Source organism: Pteropus vampyrus, unplaced genomic scaffold (genome assembly GCF_000151845.1).
Source record: "Pteropus vampyrus isolate Shadow unplaced genomic scaffold, Pvam_2.0 Scaffold126, whole genome shotgun sequence".
Classification (NCBI taxonomy): Eukaryota; Metazoa; Chordata; class Mammalia; order Chiroptera; family Pteropodidae; genus Pteropus; species Pteropus vampyrus.
The window spans coordinates 2,651,449-2,656,407 of NW_011888907.1; the positions used below are offsets into that span (position 1 = coordinate 2,651,449).

General features: G+C 34.8%; 1 pseudogene; it reads left to right on the forward strand.

The window, feature by feature from the left end:
* Positions 1-4,153: 4,153 nt before the first annotated feature.
* LOC111744062 lies at positions 4,154-4,272 on the forward strand (annotated as a pseudogene).
* Positions 4,273-4,959: the final 687 nt, after the last annotated feature.

Below are 4,959 nucleotides of genomic sequence, written 5' to 3' on the forward strand. Positions count from 1 at the left end.
TATATACTGTAAGATATTTACATTTATCTCAAAATTTATTTTCTACTTTCCTTGGCAAAATAGTTAAACAAGAGAGCCAAAATTAAAAGGATAAACTGAAATTTTTGAACTCTTAAAGAAGTTTATGTATGAATGAACATGACAATGAAGCATTATTCACAAAGGAAGTAAAGGTAAATGCCGGAAGTCAGAACCAAATCAGAAGGATCCAGATATGAGTTGCATTATCCTAAACATCTGTGATTATATGGTGGTGCTTTTACTTTTATATGTGACTTCGTTACGTTATAGCAACTGAAATCGTTTTACAGGTGATGTTTTTTCTCTTACTTGAATTGGTATTTTAGTGTAAAACTAATTGTCATTTTTATAATTTTGTTGTCATCATTGGTAACATGGTGCTATTTTATTAAAAACTTGTTTACATGTTGTCCAGTACCAATTCTAATACCTTTCATTCAAGATATTTAAACAGTCTAATAATAATACAATATGTCACATATGAGCAGACTTCACGGTTGTAAAGGCTAAGGCATTATACTCAGAACTGAGAATTTGCCTGCACCTGGCCTAATTCTCAAAGAAACCCCCCACTCCTCCAGGAAAAGCAGCACACCAACTGATTTTCAGAATTACTTCTAATTACTTCTAATTAATTCTGATGTCAGTCACTGTGTTTCCTCTCACTACACGGGGATTTGATTGACCCTTGTCCAAAATTCTACACAGCCATCTCCAGCCTACTGCATGTGCCTTACCCTAGATGCACCCTTTGGACCATTTCAAGCTACAGAAGTTCAACCCAGTTGACTTATTACGTAATAGCAATGTAAGAGGGGCACAAATCTGCCAGGACCTTGAACCCAATTTGTCTGCTTGCCTAGACAAGGGCTTTCTCTAGGGGCCTTGAACCCAATTTGTCTGATTGACTAGACAGGAGAAAATGGACATCTCGTTAGCTTAGTCCTGCCTGAATGAGAAAGGCGGTTCCATCTCAGACTTCAACTCAAGCAGTTTCTCTGAGGAGTTCCATGGAAAGCAAACCTCCTTAGAACTTGATAGAGAAGAAGATTGAGAATAGGCAGCAAGGTCCACAATGACCCAGAGACCACAAAAGGTGGAGCTCTGGGCCTATTCCTGGTTGCTAGGACCCTGGCCCCAGGGATCACTTGGACATCAGCAGTCTCAGAGATACTGCTGAGACGGAATGCTCTGTTCACTCAAGCACTGTAAATCCCTCTCTGCGATGTGCTGAAGCTGACTTATATCAGTTTGCTGAAGCTGATTGTTAAATCTTTAGGAGTTTTGCAAGCAGGCTGATGGCATTTGTAGCTAGAAATAAGTCACCAAGGGAGTATTTACATCATCCATTGGCAAACAGTACAAACTAGGGCCTTTCCCCAAGAGAGCTAGCTGTCAAATATTTACCAGCAAACCATTTATTCCTGCCCTATAAAAACCTACATATAAATCAGTGTTTGTGATTTTGGCCTGCAGGCGGTGTCCGGAGATATTTTTGGTTGTCATGTGGGAGGAGGTGGGGATTGCTATTGCCATCTAGTAGGTAGAAGCCAAAGGTGCCGCTAAGCATCCTACTACAACCCCACATAACAAAGGATTCTCTAGCCCCAAATTTCAATAGTGCTGAGGTTGAGAATACTTGATGTTAACCTTGAGAAAGCAGAGTTTCCTGATAGGCCGTACTCCTTAAGACCAAAATAGATTCCCAGTGATGGAAATTATCAGGATATTCCTGCAATCACTCTCTCCTTCCCCATTAAAATCATTCATGTGGCCACCTACAACCATTGCTAATGCTCATGTATTAAGAATTAACCTTGTAGTTACTTCACACATAAATTCTTGCTACCTCTTCTGCATCAGTCATATCTACTCATAATGCAGCCCTGCCCACCTCCCAATGACTCGTGTCTCATTGCCTCTTTGAACCTATTTCAGTAACATTCTGCAACCTGCAACCAACCCCATCCATCTATCTTTTTTTTTAAAAAGCTTTATTGGGATATAACTCAGATATCATACAATTCACTTATCCAAGTGTACAATTCAGTGGCTTTTAACATATTCACAGAGTTCTACAACCATCACCACAATCGATCTTCATCACCTCAAAAACAAGGCCCAAACCTATAACCAGCCAATCCAAATTTTCCCCAAGATCCCCAGCCCTAGGTAACCACTAATCTACTTTCTGTTTCTATATATTTGCCTATTCTCAATATTTCATATGAATGGAATCATATAATATGTGGTCTTTTGTGATTATGTCGAATCATGTGTCGGCACCTCATTCCTTTTACTACCAATAATATTTCATTGTATGGATGTCCCACATTTATTTATCCATTTATCAGTTGATGAGCATTTTAGTTCTTCCCCCTTTTTAGCTATTTTGAATAGTGTTGCTATAAAAATTTGTGGATACGAGTTTTTGTGTGGATATTTAATCATTTAAGGAATTACCAGCCTATTTTCCAAAGCAGCTGCATCATTTTTACATTTCTACCAGTAGTGTATGAGGGTTCCAATTTCTCCCCCCTCCCCCGCCACCAACACTATTTATTATCTGTCTTTCTGATTATAGATATCTTAGTTGGTGTGAAGTGGGATCTCATGGTTTTGATTTACATTTACTTAATAGCTTCTGATATTGAGCATCTTTATTTGTACATCTTTGAAGAAATGTATATTCAGACCTATTGCTCATATTTTAGTTAGGTTATTTGTCTTTTATTATTGAATTGTAAGAGATTTTCATTTATCTTAGATACAAATCCCTTATCAATGCATACTTGCAAATTCTTTTCCAATTCTATGAATTGCCTCTCCACACATTCTTAATGGTGTCCTTTGAAGCACAAAATTTTTTATATGTTGATGAAGTCCAATTTATGTATTTTTTCTTTTATAGTCTATGCTTTTGGTATCATATATAAGAATATGATATTGCCCACTCCAAGGTCATGATGATTTACCCCTGTTTCCTTTTAGTTTTACTTTTTACGTTTAGATCTGTGATCCATTTTGAGTTCATTTTTATGTGTGCTGGGATATAGAGGTCCACAGTTATTCTTTTGCCTGTGGATATCCAGTGTCCCAGCACCATCTGTTGAAAAGACTATTTTATCCCTTCAACCTTGTCAAAAATCAATCGTCCATAAATGTGAAGATTTACTTCTGGATTCTGGATTCTATTCCATTGGTTATATTGCTATCCTTTTGCCTATACCACATTATGTTGTTTGCTTTGGTTTTGTAATAAATTCGAGATAAGGAAATATGAGTCCTCTAACTTTGTTCTTTCTTTTAACATTGTTTGTTCATTCTGAGTCCCTCTAATTTACATACATTATTTATTTCTAATTTTATCCAATTGTGGTCAGAGAACATACTTCGTATGATGTAAATCTTTTTAAATTTACAGAAGCTTGTTTTATGGTCTAGCACGTGGTCTGTCTTGTAGAATATTCCATGTGCACTTAGAAAAATGAATATTCTTCTATTTTGGAGTGAAATGTTAAGTAGTTGTCTGAATCATATATATTTTTAATTTTCTGTATATTATGATGTTTTAACATCTTAAAAAACATTTCTGGGTTTTCTATTTTCAAATTCACTTATTCTTTCTTCTTTAAATATCTTTTATGAATCCTACCCAATCAATTTTTTTCTCTAAGAGACTGTACTTTTCTAATCTAAAATATTTATTTAGTTCTTTATTACAGTGATTCTATCTCTCTGATACTCCTTACTCTTTCCACATACATCCATCTTTCTCCGTAGATTTTTAAACATATTTTTCATAGTTATTTAAAAATCTTTGTTAGTTTCAATGTCTGGGTCATCTACGGGTCTGTTTTGCACAGCTCTTTTATGCCTACCAACTATCATCTATCCTCTGGGTTGTTTGAAATCTCAGCTCAGTCAGCTAAAGACTTAAAAGGCATTTATATGGAGATTTGATTGATCACTTTTCATATTACTTTGTAACAAGATCTATATTTTGAGATTAAGTTACTCTTAATTTCTAATGAGAATAAGATTTTAGAGTTAAAAATTATTTTGAATTGAGATATAACTATAATTACACAAGTAATCAAATATATAACAAGTGTTAATAAATAGTAAAATGGTCTACGGCCATGCCACCCTGAACATGCCTGATCCCATCTGATCTCGGAAGCTAAGTAGGGTCAGGCCTGGTTAGTCCTGGGATGGGAGACCACCTAGGAAGACTGAGTGCTGTAGGCGTAAAAATAAATAAATAAATAAAAATAAGTAGTAAAAGGTAAAAAAAAGTTATTGGAAAAACATTTTTAATGAATAAATGGATGTTTTAAATTTTAATTTACATATATATGGGTTAAATGTTAGTTATTGCTAGACTGATTCAGAGTTCATTTTCAGTTTGATTCTTATTTTAAATTTTATATATACAAGCATTAGGAATTCTTTTTCATGTAAATAAATAGATAGAAATTTTTGTAAACTAATGTCATTCTTTTCTTAGAATTCCTTTCGAGTTACACATGAAATCTACATACTAATCTATCATTAAAAATGACTTTTAAGAAGCATTTGCTTACAACTGAATTATGTCCTCCTACTTTTATTTAAAAGAAAACAAAGAACTTGAAAAATAATTTATCCAGAATATTTATTTTCTCAACAACAGATATCAATATTTTGAATCATCCCATTGTTTAGTGTCCCCAAGGATTTTATGCCCCAGGGCAAAGTAGTCAATAAGCGGTAGCTATTATTAGCATTATCTACAGATCCCAGGTAGCACTCAAGGCACTGACTAAAGCCCTAATGTGACCATTTTTTTGTTATCTTCAGCATATTGCACATCAATTCACGGTTTCTATTGTTCTATAGACCTACTTAGATCATTCTTACCTTCTTCATGAAAACTTCGTTCACATTTCCAGCCCT